At 38.2% G+C, this 18,309-nt stretch overlaps 1 pseudogene; it reads right to left on the reverse strand.

Annotated features, from left to right (window-relative positions):
• Positions 1-5,224: 5,224 nt before the first annotated feature.
• LOC129085114 (ERO1-like protein alpha) lies at positions 5,225-7,744 on the reverse strand (annotated as a pseudogene).
• Positions 7,745-18,309: the final 10,565 nt, after the last annotated feature.

The following is an 18,309-nucleotide window of genomic DNA, read 5'->3' on the forward strand; positions in this document are numbered from 1 at the left end:
TTTCCTTTTTAACTAGTTTATCAATCATGTGTTTATACATCCCTGAACACTATAGTGTGATTTTTGCCTGTTTTTGAACATTATATAGATGGCATCACAATGAATTTATTCTTTTGAACTTTATGTGAATGGAATCACAGAATTTATTGTTTTGTGTTTTGCTTCTTTTTTACATTATATACATAAAAGTCATCAATATTGTAGTACCTGTGCTTGTTCACTTTCATTGTTCTACAGTATTTCATTGTATGAATATACTACCATGTATTTATCTGCATTCTACTGTTGATGGACATTTCAGTTGTTTTCAAATTTAGGCTATTACTAGCAATGCTGCTATGAATATTCTTGTACATGTATCATGGTGCAAAAGTTTCTCCAAAGTTTATACACATGGATGGACTTGCTGAATTATAGGGTATGCTCACCTTCAGCTCTACTAGGGAATATCAAATTGTTTTCAAAAGTGGTTGCAATAATTTACACTTCATCAGCAGGGTAAATATTCTCATTACTTCACATTCTCTCCAACACTGGGTATTGTCAGAGTTTTAATTATTAATTTCTCCCTGATATAATCCCAAGTGCCTTGTATAGAACCTAGCTTACAATAAGCATGCATTAAATATTTGTTGAATAAATGAATATTTCTTAACTTTCAAGCATGGACATTTTCTAATTGTCTTTTTGTTATTGTTCAATAGCTTAAATTCAGTAGCTGAAGGACACTTTCTGTTCAATACCAACCTTTATACATTTGTTAAAACTTGTCCAAGAGACAGCTCTTTTAAAAGATTATTTATTTATTTATTTATTTATTTTTAGACAGGTGGAAAGGGAGGGAGAGAGGAAGAAAAACATCAATGTATGATTGCCTCTTGCACGCCCCCTTCTGGAGACCTGGCCCATAACCCAGGCATGTGCCCTGACTGGGGATTGAACCTGTGACCCTTTGGTTTGCAGGCTGATGTTCAATCCACTGAGCCACACCAGCCAGGGTCAATAGACATGTTTTTATTGATAATTGTTATGTATATGCATCATGAAAGAATATGTTTTGCATTTATTAAGTGCAAGGTTTGGATATTTTCATTAGTACATTTAAAACAAATTTAAAAACTGTTTATAAAAATCTTCTATATCCTAAGTGATTTTATCTACTTATAGTACATATTTCTAAGAAGGAGTTATTGTAGTCTTCCACTATGTTTGTGAATTTGTCCTTGTAGTTTTGATAGTTTTTGCTGTATGTATTCTGGGGCTATATTGTAAGGATAATTTATATTTTTAAATTGTCATATTTTCCTGGTAAATTGAATATTTTTCATTATTAGGTGGTTTTCTTATTCAGTAATAATGCTTTTTGCCTTAAAGTTCATTTTGACTTATACTAAGATAGTTGCAACAGATTCCCTTTGGATGGGGAGCATGATATATCCTTTTTCATTCTATTCTCGACCTTGGTTTCCTTAACTTTTAAGTGTATTTCTGGTAAACAGCACGTAGGCAGATTTTGTTTTGCTTTGCCTTTTATCCATTGTGACATCCTTTGTCTTTTATTTAGATCACTTAGTCCTATTACATTTAATAGTAAAAATTAATATTTGGGTTTAAACTAATTTGTGAATTTATGCATTTCTCATTTCTATTAGATTTTGCTTCTTATATATGGAAGCTCTTTATTATGTCTTTAATAGTTTAGAATTGTTATGTCTTTTTGGTGAATTGACCACTTTATCATTATGAAATGGCCTTTCTTTATTCCTGCTAATATTCAATGCTCTAATAATTACTAGTATGATATTAATGAAGTTATTTCAGATTCTTGGGATTAATGTTTTCATGGTATATTTTTTTCATTTTTTCTTTCTATGATATCTGTGCCTTTATGTTTAACATGGGTTTCCTACAGACAGAATACAAGGGTCTTACTTTTTGTCCAATCTGACCACCTCTGCCCTTTATTGAGATGTTTAGACAATTTAATTTTATTATAATTATTGATAAGATTGAATTTCAATCTATAAGCTTGCTATTTGTTTCCTATTTGTCTCATCTGTTTGTTTCTTTTTTATTTCCATTCCAATATTTAAACTAATTGAATCTTTAAATGATTCTTATTTAGCTCTTCCTCTTCTTTTCTCTTTCTTTTGCTTTGTTTTATTGAAGACCTCTTCATTCTTTTTGAGTCTTTTTTCCTTTTCTTGCTCTTTCTGGGAGCTTTTTTCTACCTTATTCTCTGGCTCGCTGATTCGTTCCTCTGCTTCACCTAGCTTGCTTTTGATTCCTTCTACCGTGTTCTTCAACTCAGAAATTGTATTCTTCATTTCCTCTTTTTTCTTATTGACAGTTTCTGTGTCCTTTTTCATGCTGATATAGTTTGCAGTAAGTTCCTCATAGTTTCCCTGTAGTTTTTTGTAATTCTCTCTGAGCTCACTGAGCTCATTGAGCTTCCTTAGAACCGTTGTTTTGAACTCAGTATCTGATCGTTTACTTGCCTGTATTTCATTGAGTTCTCTTTCTGGGGATTCCTCCTTTCCCTTTGACTGGGGGTGGTGGTGTTTCTTTGTCTTCCCATTATTTGTGAGACTATTCTTTTTTGCTTCTGCTTCTCAAATTGATCTGTCATGACTTCCTCCTGACTTTGTGATGTGAACTTCTATGGCAAGGAGACCGCTGTTTTTACTTTCTGGATCTGCCTCTGATGATATCAGATGTTGACAGTCTGTTTGAGACTTCCAGGAAGGTACTGTCTGTGGCTGTCTTCTTCACCTGTTAATCTAGTCACTCTGCACTTAGTGGGCTGGCTTAGACACCACGGGGTGATGCAGAGACCCTCCTGGTGACAGGGTTATTGGGTCCTCTCACACTGCTTCTGCTCAGGGAAGTGGTCTGTGTGAACAAGATGGCTGCTGCCATATAGGGGAGGAGTCAGCACCGGGATCCTGCCAGCTCCTCTCTCAGTTCTCTTCCCAAAGCCTCTGTCTCCAGTCTCTCTTCAAGTGTCTCTAGATCACTTTGTGTCCCCTTTTGCCAGGGATCTGCTATTTGTGGCTGCCGCTCTGTACTCAGCAGTCAGGCTTTAGCATTACCGGACCAGGGCCGTGTCCCTCCTGGAGGAGGGGCTATTATTAGGTCCTCTCATGCTATTGCTGCTCAGCGGAGTGGTCTGCCTGAGCAAGATGGTTGCTGCTGTATGGGGGATGAGTCAGCACAGGGATCCAGCGGGCTACTCTCTCAGTTGTTTCCCCAAAGCCTCCTTCCCCAGTCTCTCCTCAGGCATCTCCAGCCCACCCTACCCCTGCTATTGCTGGAGACCAGGGTAAGTGGCTACAAATAAAAATTTATGCATTGGTCCTTTAAATGGCTCTTTGTGTCTCCAGCCTCCTGTCTCTGGCAGAAGAAACCCTGCAGCTTTTTGCAGTTGGCTGCTATCTGTGTACTTTTTGGGCTCTGGTGCTGTAGGCTGGAGATCCCCGTTATTTGTGAGACTCTATGGTTTAGGCCCCATTCTTCTGAGGGGGATCCAACTGGCTGTTTCAATATCATTCTAGTGCTGCCGCCCTTGGGCACCCCTTCCACCTTCTTGAGTCTCTACTGCACTCCTTACAAGTTAGGTTGTGCTAAAGCTGATTCTTCTGTCTCTCCGAGATTACAAGGCTCCTCTCTCGCTATTGTTCAGTTGTGTGTTCCAGGTGATTTCTCCAAAATTTAGTTGTAATTCCAGATTGGTCCTGGGAGGAGGTCAGTGTGACTTCCACTCACTCCTCTGCCATCTTGATTCTTCTATATCTTATTTAAAAAATAATAATATTTTTAAAGTATCTTATTTTTGAAAGATATTTTTAAAAAGATTTTATGAGAGAAGGAAAGGGAGGGAGAAAGAGAAGGAGAGAAACATCTATTGGTTACCTTTCCCACGCCCCCAACTGGAGACCTGTCTGCAACCCAGGGATGTGCCCTACTGGGAATTGAACTGGTGACCTTTCAGTTCATAGGCCATCACTCAATCCAATGAGCCACATCAGCCAGGGCTGAAAGATATTTTTTGCTGGGTAAAAACTTCTGGGTTCACCTTGGCTTCTGCTTGCATAACTTTTAAAGAAATCAGCTGGCAGCCCTGGCTGGGTGGGTCAGTTGGTTGGAGCATCGTCTGACACACAAAAATGTTACAAGTTCGATTCCTGGTCAAAGCACATACTTAGGTTTTGGGTTTGATTCCCAGTGAGGGTGCATGCAGGAGGCAACCGATTGATGTTTCTATCTCACATCAATATTTCTCTCCCTAAAATCAATAAACATATCCTTGGGGTGAGGGTTAGAAAAGGAAAGAAAGAAAAGAAATCTGCTGGTATTGTATTATTATTATTATTTTGTCCTTCTATAGCAGGAGATGGCAAATTTTTCTGTTAAGGGCCAGATAGTAAATCTATTAGGGATTGTAAGCCATATAGTCCCTGGTGCAACTACTCAACTCTGACATCATAGCACAGAAGCAGCCATAGCAAATACATAAATGAATTCATGGAGCTGTGTTCCAACTAAACTTTATTTACAGGAACAAGAGGTGAGTCAGATTTGACCCATGGGCCATAGTTTGCCAATTCCTGTGCTATATGAATTTTTTTTTTTAATCTGGCTGCTTTTAGAATTTTTTTTCCTTATCCTTGGTTTAACTAGTTTGATTATGATGTGTCTTGGCATATTTTTCTTTGTTTATTCTACCTGGATTTCACTGAGCTTTCAAATTTTGGAAATTTTTTAGCCATTGTTTATTTAAATATTTTTTTTAACCCCAGCTCTTCTGAATCTTCAGTTACATGTATATCAATCTGCTTGATATGTCTTACAGATCATTTTATTCTGATCCTTTCTTTTTCAGTTCTTTTTCTCTCAGTACTTCATTTTGAATAATTTCTACTTCTCTGAATTTAAGTTCTCTAAACTTTTATTTGTACTCTATAATTTGCTATATTTTCCCTATGAAAATTCCTAATTTTATTCATTTTTAAAAATTGTATAATCCTGATTTTATTCAATATTACACTATAAAATTTGTGCCACATTATTGAAGTATTATGTTGACTCACAATATAATACATATTTAAATTCAACTCAATTACAAAATAAAACTGTTTACTTAAACAATATAATTCTCTAATGAAAGTAACTTTATTAAAAGTTTTGACTTTTAACTTTCATTGCTCTTCTACTCTTTGGCCTCCATTTCCAGAAACAGGCACATTTCAACTATTTTTTAGTGACTATTTTGCAGTAAGTTCCTGTAGTTTTCCAATTCTTTTACACTTTTTGAATTCTTCCAAAACAATGATATTATTTCTTGTTTGGTTAGATGGTATTCATTAGTGAGCCCACTTTCTGCATATTTGCTGTCAGTTTCTTTGAAAATAAGACCTTCAAAGCAGTGTCTGAACCATGAGTCTGAATATCTTCCCACATTTGACATTTAAGCTTACTAACACAACCCATAATTTTGGAAATGTTTCTATAGTGCAGCCTAAATTCTGCCTGTAATCATCATGCTCCTTTTCCTATCCCAAACAAACAAAAAAATGAACTGCATAAAAATGCAAAAGAAATGATTTGGCTTTGTGAAATATTTCCAAGAATAACTTTGTTTTCTAAATATTAAACTTCATTTCCAGTGAATAGTTGAAAATCTGGGTGTCCAGAGAATGGTAATACTTTAGATAAAGGCCTTAATTTTTCTCTTTTTTAAAATTATATTGTATTGATTATGCTATTACAGTTGTCCTGATTTTTTCCCCCTTTGCTCCCCTCCACACAGCGCCACCCCCCAGGCAATGTCCCCACCCCTGTTCATGTCTACGGGTCATGCACATAAGTCCTTTGGCTACTCTACTTCCTACACTGTACTTTATACCCCCATGGCTATTCTGTAACTACCTATTTGTATTTCTTAATCCCCTCACCTCTTACCCATTCTCCCACAACCCCCTCCCATCTCTTTATCTTTAACCTTTGGCATTTTCATTTTGACATGTCTTGGAATAGACCTCCTTGCATCCATCTTGTTAGGGACTCTGTGCTTCCTGGACTTGCATGTCTGTTTCCTTCACCAAATTAGGGAAGTTTATTTTCATTGTTCTTTCAAATAGATTTCCAATTTCTTGCTCTTTCTCTTCTCCTTCTGGCACCCCTGTGATGTGAATGTTGGACCTCTTGAAGTTGTCAGAGGCGGCTTGCACTATCCTCATTATTTTGGATTCTTTCTTCTTCTTCTTCTTTTGATTGGTTGTTTATTGCTTACTTATGTTCCAAATCATTGATTTGATTCTCAGCTTCATCCACTCTACTGTTGTTTCCCTGTAAATTGTTCTTTCTTTCAATTAGTGTATCCTTTGTTTCTGACTGGTTTTTTGACTGGATCTTTTTTATGCTCTTAAAGTCCTCACTAAGTTCCTTGAGCATCTTTATAACCAGTGTTTTGAACTCTGCATCTGATAGATTATCTTCCTTTTGGTCAGTTGTTTTTCTGGAGTTTTGAGCTGTTCTTTCATTTGGGCCATGATTCTTTATCTCTTCATTTTGGCAGCCTCCCTGTGTTTGTGTCTATGTATTAGGTAGAGCTGCTTTGACTCCGTGTCTTGGTAGTGTGACCTAATGTAGTAGGTGTCTTGTAGGGTCCAGTGGCACAGCCTCCCCTATCACCCAAGCTGGGTACTCAAGGTGTGCCCCCCATGTGGGCTGAGTACACTCTTCTCTCTCGTAATTGAGCCATGGTTGCTGTTGGCAGATCAATGGGAGGGATTTACCCAGGCCAGTCAGCTGCAAGGACTGGGTGTGACCACTGACCACCAACCTCTGCCCTCCGTGGAGGATCAGCGATGCAGGGACCGGGTGGTGGTGCTTCAGCATGGTTTCCTGGGTGGTAGAGGCCAAGGTCAGCTTCCACCTGTTTGCCCAGGGCCACCCTTCCTGAACCATAGAGCAATCTGAGATGGCTGCTACTTGTGCTGGGCTTGGAGATCCCCAGGCGAAGCCAAGCTGTGAATCTAGGCTGCTAGTTCTGGGTCTGGGGCTCACCGAGGCCAGCTGCTACTTGTTTGAGAGGATTTAGGAAGCTGAGAAGCATGAGCCATTCATATGGAAAAGCATCTTGGGTGGGTGGAGTCTCTGTGGATATCTAAGGCGGGTCAACAGCGTTAGCCAGGTTGATGGAATCTTAGGTATAGCACCAGTCTGCCAGATCTGCAGGGGGAGGGTTTAGAAAAGGGACAATGGCCTCTGTTCATGCTGATGCCAGACACCTCAGGCTCCCCCCTGCATGCCATTGTGCTCATCAAGCCTCCTCCTGGTGCTGAGCCCAGAGGGAGCAAGTGTGAGTAGGCGAGTCCGTGCATGGGTTCTTTAAGTGGAATTACTTGGGGCTCCAGAAGTTTCTTCCACCAACTCAATCCCCACTGGTTTTTGCAGCCAAAAATTGTGGGGACTTACTTCCTGGCACTGGAACCCTGGGCTGGGGGGCCTGGGCTGGGGCTGGGGCTCCTCACTCCCAAGATCCCTCCTGAATTTTTATCCACCACGCGTGGATGTGCTTCTCCTACTGGTCTGGATGAATGTGGTTTCTTTTATTCCAAAGCTGTCAGACTTCCATTCAGCTCAATTCCTGTCAGTTCTGAGTGATGGTTGTTCTATATTTTAGTTGTAATTTTTGTTGTGGTTGTGCAAAGAGGCTAACCGTGTCTGCCTACTTGGCCATCTTGACCAGCAGAAGTCGAAGGCTTAATTCTTTTAAGTAAAGAAAATACAAGTTCTCTTGGATTTCCTCCTTTGGTCAAAATTCCATCAAACCCACTGGTGAAATTCTGTAGTGTGTGTCCCCCTCTCTTTTCCAAACAGGTAACTTGTAAAGGCTCTCTTGCACTCTAATGCATATTAAGGCTTGCATGTAGTTCAGATCAGTCTGTAGAATGTCCCTTTTGCTTTTACACAGAAATCTTGTAGCCATCAATGAAAAATATTCTCTTCATATTTCCTTTGATCAAAAGTGAAAATATTTAAAAGTCTTTTCATTACAACTTGAAACAGTTTTCTTCAGAGGATTATACTCACTATCTTCCAAGCACCTGGTCTCTTATAATGGTATAATGCTTAGAATTAAGGACAATCTACACATTCAGTATCAAGGTTCTATATGTCATCAGCTTCACAGAAGTTTTCTGAGAAATCATCACACTTGGCTCACTGAAGAACAATTTTCTTCACTCAGAGATTGATCCACAGCTCCAAGTTACTTCACTTGTTCATATTCTTCAATGAGATTATTGTCTTCTTCAGAATACCTGTAACTTAAAGATTTAATTTAAATTTAATTAAAACACTAATTTCTAAAGTTATTTGATTTTACCTTTTATTACTTCTTACACTGAACTTATTTACTTTATCTTATAAATAAAACACTCGCAATACTAGTATTAGTACTAACAATAAAAATACACAATGAAATTAGTTTTTTGCAGTTTGTTTTGTTCTTAGAATATATCCTACTAAAGAAGGACAAAGTCCTGTGTTCAAAAGTAATTTGAAACAATTCTTTCTTTGGTTATGTTACCAATCTCATATATACTTAGGTTCATTTTTGTTGTTTTTAGTTTTAGAGGTCACCTTTTTATTCTTTTTGGTTTAAACCACTCTTTGAATATGCAAAATAATTACATAATTCTAAAGTCAAAACTACATAAAAAGGTGTTCTTGGAGCCTCCTTTCCGTCAACCGCGCAGGGGCAGGGTGGTGGTGCTCCAACATGGTCTGTCGCTGCCCACCGGGTGCCCTGGCCCTGTGCTTTCCCGGGTGGTGGAGGCCAAGATCAGCCCCCACTTGTGTTTTTGCCCGGGGCCACCCTGCCTGACTTACAAAGCTTAGATCCCCCCTTCCCATCTACTGTAATAACCATTTTTGTACGTTTCTGGATTATCCTTCAATGTTTTATTTCGTAGAAGTGTAGCTACCATATACACTGTTCTGCACCTCACCTCACATAATATACTGTGACAATTACTCTACAGGAACACATAAAAATCGTTTCTTTAACTATTTAACTCCTCACGGTTGGTGGTATTGGCGGTTTTTCTAGACTTTTGCCATTAAAATAATGCCATAGTAAGTAACTTTGTGCATGCATCATTTCAAGTTCATGCAAATGTACTTTTAGTATAGACTCCTAGAAAATGTGATTGCTGGGTAAAAGGAAGAATGCACCTATTTGTAATTTTGCTAGATAGTACCCAATTCCCTTCCTAAGGGATGTATCATTCTATACTTCCACCAGCAACATATCACTCTTTCCCCAGAGTTTTAGTAACAGACTGTGCTCCTAAACTTTTGGATTTTTGACAACACAGTGAGAAATACTATCTCAATGTAATGTAATTTGCTTTTCCTTTTTGACTGAGTTGAGCCTTTTTTACTGTTTTAAGGGCCACTTGCATGAATTTTTAAAAACTGCCTGTTTGTGTTTTACGCTCATTTTTCTACTGGATTATGTCTTTTTGTTTCTAGAAGCTCTTTATGCATTAAGGAGAGTAATTCTTTCCTGTGGTATAGTTGCAAATATCTTGTCCAGTGAATCATGTTTCTTTGATTTTACTTATGGTATCGAGGCCATGCAATTTTTTTAAAAATTATGTAATAGAATTTTTCAGTCTTTTATTGATTCTAGATTTTGAATCATAGAAATGCTTTTCCACTACCCCCATGGGTGTATTATACAGAAATCTACCAATGTTTTCATCTATAGTATGTAGGGTTTCCATCTCTGTTATATTTAGTTAACTGATCCATGTGGAGTTCATCTTGGCGTGCAATATAAGTTATGGATCCAATTTTCCTTTTTCCAAATGATACCCAGTTGTTTCAACAAAATTTGTGTAAAAGTCCATTTTTCATTGTTTTGCAACGTTTCAATCATATATTAAATTTCTTTATGTGTTTGGTTGATGCATCCATTAGTATTCTGTCTATTCCTGTGCCAATTCTACACTGTCTTAATTATTTTAGATGTCTGATAAGACCAGTCTCTCCTCATTGCTCTTCTTTTTAGTGTTTTCTTGGAAGGTCTTGTTTATTTTTTCATATGAACTTAAAAGTAAATTTGTCTACATAGCGATAATGCAAAGAAGCATTCTAATGACAGAAAAATTCTGTATCTTGATTTAATTATGGTGGTGGTGGTTACACAAATGGACACATATGACAGAATTGTGTTTAACTATGTATCCACACAAATGATGGCATGTATAACTGATGAAATTTGAATAAATCCTGTGAATTATGCCAATGACAATTTCTTGATATTCATGTTGTACATAGTTGTACAAGATGTCACCATTGAGGGAAACTGGGCAAAGGATATATGAGACCTTTCCATATATTATTTTATAACTTCCTGTGAGTCCATAATTTAAGTCAAAAATTAATTTGTCTATTTAAAACAAAAAAAAGTTAGAATTTTTATGGAAAGTATATTAAATTTACATAGTATCTTAAGGTATCTTTCATTTGCTTCATTCCACTTTCATGTCTTTGGGAAATATTGTAAGTAAAGTTTTTCCTAGGTTTTTACATATTTATTATTAATTTTATTCCTAGGAGTTTTATAATTATGGGTACTATTATACAAATGGGATATTGATGTTGCCTTCTATGTTGCCTTCTAACTGGTTCTTCCTTGTATCTATGAAGCCTTCTGTAAATTGCTTTTCTGTCCTTCTACCTTATTGAATCGTGGTGTTTTGTTTTTTTTTTTAATCGATTACTTTGAGAGCAAAGAGAAAGAGGAAAGAGAGAGGCATCATTTTGTTTTTCCAACCGTTGATACATTCACTGGTTGACTCTTGTGTGTGTGCCCTGACCAGGGGCGGGATCCGCAACCTGTGCCTCGTGGGCGACGCTCTGACTCACTCAGCTGCCCTGCCAGGTCTCCGAATCATCTTTTTGTTCGCAGCAGTTTCCATTGACTTGCTTTCATTTTCTAGACACACCATCACATTATTTACAATTTTCATACATGTATTTGTTTTCTCTGTAGCGGCACTGTGGCAAATAACTTTCAACACCATGTTAGATGTTACGGTAACAGCGGACATCTTTGTTTTGTTTTTGACATTAGCTGGAATGCCTCCAGTGTTTAACCATTAAAATATTAAGATGCTAGTAAGCAAGATGCTTAATGATGCTGAGAAAAATATTCTTCTCTTCTCCTTTTGAAAATTATTTTTTTAAGAATACACCTTGAACTTCCTCAAATGTTTTCCCAGCACTACAGCGATAACTGCAAGAACTTTTATAAATATATAATAATTATTAAATATATTAATGTATTTCCTAACATTAAATCATCTTTGCATTTTAGAAACAATTTCCACTTGGTCATAACATATCATGCTGTTTGATTCCATTTGCTAATATTTTACTTATGATTTTTGCATTGATATCAACGAATGAGGTTGGTTTGTAGTTTTCTCTTCTTTACAATCTTTTTCAAATTCTAGTTTCAGTGTTCTATTTATTTTATAGAGAATTTTTGAAGTTGTCATTTTTCTGTGCTTTGGAAGAGAATTGGGATTATAGAATCCCATTTGAAAATATCTTGGATAATTTTAAGGAGATTTAAAAAAAAATTCTAGCCAGTATTTTAACTGTTTTCAATAGAATGGCTGGTCTAAATGAACTATTCCTTCTTTTTCCTTGGTAGGGATGGGGGGTTCATTTAGGCATTCAGGCATTTAGGCATTTCATTTAGGCATTCAGGATTCTTTATCTAATCCCCAACGTTTGTTACTGTATTTCCTCTCTCTAATCCTTAGACTTTGTTCAGTTATCATCTCCTCTAAAAGTTGTTCTCTGAACCCCCAGGTTGTGCAAAGGTGCTTTTTTTCTAGGCTCCTTCTGGATATTGTTCATTCTTTTATAGAAAAATTATATCGAAGTAATCCATTAATGGTATGAAGAGTTATTAAAGGGAAACTCCGTTAGCCAAAAGTTTTTTTCAAGCAAGGATCCTGTATTGCCTTCACTTTTTAATTTCCAGTGTCTAGTGCCAAATACAGTGCCTGCCATATAACGGAAGCCTAAAAAAATATTAGATTAACTGATATTTGATTAGATACCTCCACCCCTCACACACACACACACACACACACACACACACACACACACACACCCCACTTTCTTTTCCAGTTCCTATCTTTGTAAATGTCCCTCAGTTCATCCAGGAGCTCACAGAAAAAAAAAAATCTAGGAATCATTCTTGCCAATCTGTACTCTTTCATCTTCAGTTTGTAATAAACCACCAAGTTTTATCATTCTTACCATAAAATGCTTCAGATTCACCCACTTCTCTCCTTTTTTTATGGCCACTACCCTAGTCCACATCCCCCTTATTTCTTGCCTAGATCACCTTCTTTTTACCCTATTTTAATTCTACTCTTCCTTGTCTATAATTCATTCTTTATCAAAAAATCAAAGTGATCCTTGAAAACACAGATGTGATTATAAAACCTATCAATAGCTTCCTATTCTTTCCGGATAAAGTTTAGAATCCTTATCATATCCCCCGAGACACTTCCTGATCTGGTACATTTCTACTTTTCCAGCTTCAGCTTGTATCCCCACCTTTTATTCTGGCCTCTTCTCTTCCTCCAACTTCCTAAGCTCTCTTCCCCTTAGAGCCTCTGAACACTCTTTTTCTTTTGCTGGAAAGCCCACTCCCTGCATCTCCTCCACACTTCTGATCTGGTTATATTTATTCATCTTCCAGGCCTGTGCTCAGACAAGTTTTCATTGACCACCAAGTATGATTGAGGTACTCTGTTGAATGGTCACATTGCCTTCTAAACTTTTTCTTACCGCAATTGTGATTTTTTTTTTTGCATTCAGGATTCTTTGTCTAATGCTTATTTCTCACACTAAACTACAATTTCCCTGGAGGCAAGGACCATGCTGGTCTCATTTTCAGCTGGATATTTGGCATCTAGCATAACATCACAGTAATAGAAGTTAATAAGTATCTGTTGGATGGATGGATAGATGGATGAACAAAGAACTAATTACTATTGAACTCTGAGCAAGAAGCCTAAAGGAACAAATTCTCTATTTCCCCTTCAGGGGGAGACATACTCCTACTAGATATAGCACTGGACTCAAACAAGCACCAAATTCTGAGATAAGCCGTAGTTTGCTTCTCAAGCCCCTGAAATTGACTCAGAGATGCCAATCATTTCCTTGCTAGTACAACTCTCCAGATTAACCTAGACCACTCACTGGTACCAGGCAAGTGGCATTTCTTCTGTTATTTTTCCTCCCTTGAACAATTTTAAAATCTCTCCTGCCATAGTTTGTCTACTGCAGCCTTGATTTGCTAGGAAATTTAGCTATAACTGCCCACATTCTTGGGAAAAAAAGTAGTATCGTGACTATGTAATTTAAATACTATTATTAAAATTGTTTTTTGTATTTTTTTTTTCAAAATCCCTCAGACAATCTTTCTCTGTAAAGTCTCAAAATCTTTCAAAATTATTTGGATAATGGACTGACTGTAGGGCCAGAAATAATAAAACATTGATGAAAAGCTGATTTAAAAACATAAAACCGTGATTCATAAAATGGGGAAAGTTAAGGGGAAGAAGAAAAGGAGTGGAGTTTGAGTATTGAGAGCATGTCTGCCCTGAGCAGTTTCTGAAAGAAGTCCTTGTTTAATCCCAATGACACGTCTTGCGAGGCTACCCCTGCTGCACATTAATACTGTTCTTTTCTCGGGTGAATTACTTTCTCTAGGATAAGGTTTAAGTGCACAAAAAATTTCATGGGCTGACATTATATTTCTCTAAACAGTTTTTTCCTTTTCCTCTATTTCCAAGGCTCCCTTTCGATTTTTCTATTATAGTGCCTTGGAGTTCTTTCTCAGGACCGGTACGTGGAGGTATTCCACTGTTCCTGGCTTTGGGAGGGCAGTTCACTCTAGTTCAGAGTGGTTTGCATTTATCCGATAGCTACTGTGAGCTTGGGACTGTGCTAGGGCCAGGGGGTAAGTGCAGGAAATCTAAGTTGCTGTCTTAGAGGTGCTTCAAATGTAACTAGGAAGCCTGGACATTTTGTAACCTCCTTGAACAAATATAAAATAATACAAAGGTGATGTAGATAAGAACCAACATTTACATAGTTTACAAAGCCGCTCTCCATAAATATGTTCTAAGTTTTGTGACATTAGCTCTTGGGGTATGTGCTGGTACTCTCATCCTGTTGTACAGGTCAGGAAACAGAAACTTACATGGTGTAACTTGCTTAGATAGGTGAGTAATTAGAACTACGATCAGCAATGGAAATGGTCCTGATGGTGTTTGCATAATACTACACTGTTTCTAAAATAAGTGATATGCTATAGGCAATAGCCCCCAAAAGTGAGGAAATTCATGTAAAGAGGAAATAGACTGTTACATTAATGAAGGAAAGCCTATGTATCTCAACTAGTCTGGCATGCGTGTCTTATTTTTCTCTTTACTTTGTTAATTTTGATTGATTCCTCTTTCTCTGTCCTTTACTTTTAGGACATCTCAAACTTCCTTTTTGTTCTTTCTCTCTCTCTCCTTTTTTTTTTTTTTTTTTTTTTTTTTGGTTGGGGGAAGGGCTAATCTGTAAGGAATCACTTCTTACTTTCTTTAGGAAGGGTGTTGGGAAAACTTTGCCATCAGCATTAGTCAAGTGGCCCTAAATAGGAATGAGGCCTCTTTAGACAGAAGAAAAATTAATGGGTTCTGGCCAGAAGCCAGAAAACTGTTGCAAAAGGCTTCCTGTAACCACTTAGAGAGGCTGCCGGGCAGGCTTCCTCTCCTCCAGCGCACTGTCACTCTTGGATGGCACTCGAAATCAGGACAGGGTTTGGAGCCAGCAGGCGAAGAAAGGAGTTTTTTACTCCAGAAAGGCCTTTGGCCAATAGGGAGCCGCAGTGCTCAAAGGGCAAGACACCCACGTCTGTAACAGCTCAGTGGTGTCTAGTCCCGGAGATAAATACTAATACAAGCTAAACAGTGATCGCAGCAATAATTACAAGCAAAACATCATTATCAAATTTCTAGTTCAAGTTTATGCCAAGCTCTGAAAATAGGGACACTAGTTGCACCGTTGGTCAACGCCACCTAATGAATGCTGCTTGAGAGCAGAACTGCAATTAGCAGGGGAGGGAAGAAAAATAATAAAAAAGGTCTTAGAGAGACACCGCACTTCTTAAAAACAAAAGACAACTTATGCAATCACTTGTAATCAAAATATGGAGAACAGATGTAAATTGAAATATATAGAGTTAGAATGTTAAATGCAAGATTCATGGGATGTGATCAAAATACAACTTTACTTTTTGGCTTTTACTATCTTTTAAAAATAGCTATTGGGAGGTGATCATCTTCCTCATCTTCCTTTGCCTCCAAATGGAAAACTGAACAGGTTTTCTAACATTTTGATTCATTCTTCTATAAGCCACTTTAAGTAAAAAAAAAAAAAAAAAAAAAAAAGAGTTTTGATTTAGTAAATAGAATGTTTCCAGTCCCAGGTGGTAACCAAATACTTCAATCCTCATTCTAAGGTACTAGTCTAAGACCTCACCTTCCCCCCCTGCCCCTGTATAAGGCCCCTGTGGCTGGTGGCTGCCAGCCTCCACCTCTCTCCTCAGCTTACCTCCACCCCCACTAGCTAACTGCTGTTTGACCTGCTGTGTAAAGGTGAGAGGAGGCTGAGGGCTGAGGGGATAGGACAGTTCTGTTTTGATAGAATGGGTCTGTACTACCTGGGTGTGGCAGATGGTTAAAGTTGACTCACTTTCTTGTAGAGTGGTATTAAAGGTTCTTTGGAGATTGCCACCCTCAGAGACCTCTCACTTGAGTCCCTTTGTCCTAGACAGACACAAATGGTTGCTTGTGACAACCTCTGTAGGTTCTAGGATTTCTGTGTTTATTCACAGGCCAGTGCTCAATCCAGTGAACCATACCAACCAAAGCATGGCAGCCCTTTTTAACAAACCAAAGGCAACCTTATGCTGATTGTCTTCTATTGACCCCCACCTGATCCAGGGAAGCATTTACACGTTTGTCATCCCTACTAAATCTGGGGCTATTAGTGGATCCCAATGCAGCCACCTCTGCTTTGTGGCTACTGCCTTCTTTAAGTTTATAGGTAAGAGTTGTTGTGGTTCTCTGTGTTTTACAACTGTAAGGAACAACTTCCAAGTTCTCTAGTCCCACAGAAGCCCCTCTTTAGGCTTGAGGAGAAGGTATAGCACAAGTACTGCCTCTCCCTCTGGATATGAGGGGAGCGGGAACTCAACAGCACAGATTCTACTCCAAGAAGCACCTTCATAGATCCTCCCTCTATACACTATCTTGATCTCACCATGAAGGAGAACTGTTCTTCAACATAGACTCTGCACAGAAAAATGTCATTGAAATGACCATCTTTAATGCAGTTAACCAGTTTCAAATTTGTCTCCCAGCCCTTGATAGAAAGAGAATGTCTTTCCATCTCTGTCTTCCCTGCACTGCTGAACACTGAGCCTGGAACAAAGTAGGTGCACAGTAAAATGTTTGACGAGTGGATAAATTAATGGACCTGAAATCTCCTTTCGTTGTGCTGTAGATTCTTGGAAACACTGTAAAATAATCTGTATGGATAGCCTATTTAGTCATTCCCTGGGAGATTAATCATTCTTATGTTTATAACGTGCTGGGAGTTTCCCAGAATTTATGTATCCTTGCATAATGAGCCAAGAAATTTTGGGAGATGAAACAACACAGGGGAAAAATTCATCTTTTTCGAGGAAGAGATGGATAAATAAACATGAGATAGCTCAGATTTCTTAGAAAAGTTATGGAGTGTCAAATCAAGCCTCATTTTAAAAAAAGTTCCCCCAAAGCTGTGGAACTGCAGATATTGTTTGAGTAGTTCATTTCAAAACTCTAAAGCTGCACAGAACAACAAAGAAACCAAGATTTAGATTTAAAATATTTAGCAAAATGTTAATGTGTTAAACATAGGTGATGGATAAAATGAGTTCTTCATATTATTATTTTCACTTTTTTTAATATGCTTGAGCATTTTTTATTAAAAATAACATTTAAAAATTGAAGCTGGGCCCTGACTGGGCCCATAACTAGGTTGTGGATCCAATCCCTGATCTGGGCGCTGATCCCTGGTCCAGACATATGTGGGAGGCAATGGATTGATTCTTTTCTTGCACTGATGTTTCTCTCTCACCCTTCCTCTCTCTCTAAAAGCAATGGAGAAAAAAAGTGTCCTCAGGTAGGATTAAACAAAAGAAATTGAAGCTGGATATCACCAATGTCTTTACCCTGTTTTAGAAAGGAGGAGTCAAAACAAGCAAAAATGTAACAGAAACTATGTAGCCTTGGCCATCTGATAATTAAGGAAGGCTTCACAGGTCCCACTAATATATTAGCATTACCATAGCCATAAAGTTGTTCTTATTTGGACTAGGGAGTAAAAATTTGGGGAGCAGGAATATTTGCTTAGGAATTAGGTAGATTCAGAATTTATGGAAATAGAGGGATATTTAGAGATTACTTCAGCCTGTGCTCTCACTTTACAAATGAGACTACTGATGCCCCACCCCCACTCCAAATGGAATAAAATAACTACCAATCTAGGACAAAAATCTAGGTCTTCTGTATTATGTTTTTCTTTTCTACCATCCTGGTTGTTATATGACATTGAACAAGAGCTGCCAAGGCATGGAACCTCAGAGAAGGGATGGATCCTTCAAAGGCGGTACTTCCTTTTGCTGGGTCCCTTCGACTCTACTATTGCTACAAGGAGGGACCTCCTTCTTTAGTGCAATGGATTCTCTGAGACAGAGCAGTAGACCCACTATGGCTAGACTTAATGAGATGAAGGCCAGAGAGGCAGTCACCAATCACTCAAGAGGTCAGCTGTGTGAAGCTGTGCTCTATTTTGAGAAAGCCAGGGGTGGTGCTGATTAGACCATCACTTGATCTAGAGAGAGGGAGACTTAGCAGGCCTGGGCCCATAGTATTTATTGCATCTCTGCTTCTCACCTCATTAATACCCCAGCCAAGTAGGATCTAAGGGGTTCAGGAAAGAATATACCTCCAGGCTATGAATGTGAGTCACACAGTTCTAGACACAGGAATTGGAGTTTGACAGGTACTGACCAAAACGAGGTTAGGTTTGGACAAGACATGTAGGTGGCTTGATTTTTCTTAGGATCTCCCCTGATGGTGGAGAGGAAGGACTGAGGCTCCC

Source organism: Pteronotus mesoamericanus, unplaced genomic scaffold (assembly GCF_021234165.1).
Source record: "Pteronotus mesoamericanus isolate MK-2021 breed Mesoamerican mustached bat unplaced genomic scaffold, CSHL_Meso_final scaffold_21, whole genome shotgun sequence".
NCBI classification, from domain to species: Eukaryota; Metazoa; Chordata; class Mammalia; order Chiroptera; family Mormoopidae; genus Pteronotus; species Pteronotus mesoamericanus.